The sequence below is a fragment of the Panulirus ornatus genome, chromosome 19 (assembly GCF_036320965.1).
Source record: "Panulirus ornatus isolate Po-2019 chromosome 19, ASM3632096v1, whole genome shotgun sequence".
Taxonomy (NCBI): Eukaryota; Metazoa; Arthropoda; class Malacostraca; order Decapoda; family Palinuridae; genus Panulirus; species Panulirus ornatus.
In genome coordinates, this window is record NC_092242.1 from 61474931 (window position 1) to 61476616 (window position 1686).

The window sequence follows — 1686 nt, forward strand, 5'->3', positions numbered from 1 at the left end:
TGGACTGGGAGGGAGGACGTAGCCGTGTTCATGCTAGTTGCCAGACAGGCTTTTAAGTTGACAGGAAATTGTTGCCCGGAAAAGCATTTTCTTTTAACCAATATCAGGGATGGACGAGTTCATTAATTCCTAGTCACCTAAAATCAGGAATAACCTTAGGAAAAGGTTTAATTTTTCCAAAGAATATAAGCATTACCTTGCAATCATCTCACCGTTAGGTTGAATAGGTACACTCGCAGCCAGCAACAGTGTGAAGAAGACAGGCTGGCCAACCTAAGACGCCAGGGGAAACCAGTCTTAATAGCCAATCATCTAAGGCGTTCATGTTTTTTATTATAAGTATGATGATCAAGTAATTTAGCACATGAGACTATATATAGAGGAGGCAGAATGTACAGACTAAGATCAGCTACTATAGTGACCAGTTTGTGTCATGTTCTACGTAACAACAGCAGTAACATAGATTGTATTGGAGATCATCACTCTAGCCAGTTCGTAAGAGTTATGTAAGACTGGACACACTGAGGTTCAGGGTCTGTATTATTATCATCACTTTCTAGTGACAATACAAGTCCTTTATAGTTACTGCAAGCATTTGGGTACCACTATATTTCACACCTTCGTACACGTCAAGGGAAATCGTGGCATAAAGATGTTTTGGGTGAGACAAATGTTGATCTGAGGATCATATGTCACATACTCATGTGTTTAATACCAGTGTATGATAGGAAATACCCATAAGAATAGGTTACTGTTTTATGCAGGTGTATGATCACGCAATTAAAGATGGAAACAATACTGAAGATGAAGAGACTTATGGTAAACCATCATGGTAGATTATGATTCCCTGACGACCAATCACCCATGTTAGATAGATGCAATAGATTAATGAATACTGATAGATCAGTATCAAGCTACTATCGAAGGCCGGACCTAAATACATCGAACAAATTACATACAATACTATTACTTAGATTTCTGAAACATATCAGTCTTGCTTTAGATCAAATACTGTCGCATTCAGTCACAAATTTACAGGAAATGTGTCAGAAAGACTGAGGATATACATCCAGGCTCTTGCTACTACGGAAGTAACGTACATGAAAATGACCCCCAAGAATAACAGGGTGAAATATACTTTAGGAAAATAGCAAGAAAAATAGAAACAAATATTCCTGGGTATCTAGTTATAAGCGCTGGGGAAAAAGGACAAACGTTTGTATATATATATATATATATATATATATATATATATATATATATATATATATATATATATATACACACACACCTGAGAACCAACGGGGAATTAAAAATGCGTAGAGATATTTCTTCAATTTCATGGTCTAGTGGTTAGCATGGCTTTGGCAATAGATCACAGAACCTAAATTCAAGTCATGGTCCAGGTGGCAGTTCAGCAATCCCAAGCCGTTCATCCTCACCCTTAGAATTAATAGATAATTGAATACTATCATAGGGTAGTATGTATGTATCTATTTACGATTGCTCTAGAACTCCATGATAGGATCATGGATTCATTTACTCCATGACCCCTTTTCCAGCTCCCAGGCTGCGCTACTTCCAGTTGCAGGGAAAGATGGACTATTCTGGAGTGAGAAGTTCTTCAACGAGACTTTCTCTCTGTGGTTAAGTCTCCCCAAAGGTGTATTTGTGCGTGCATGCGTA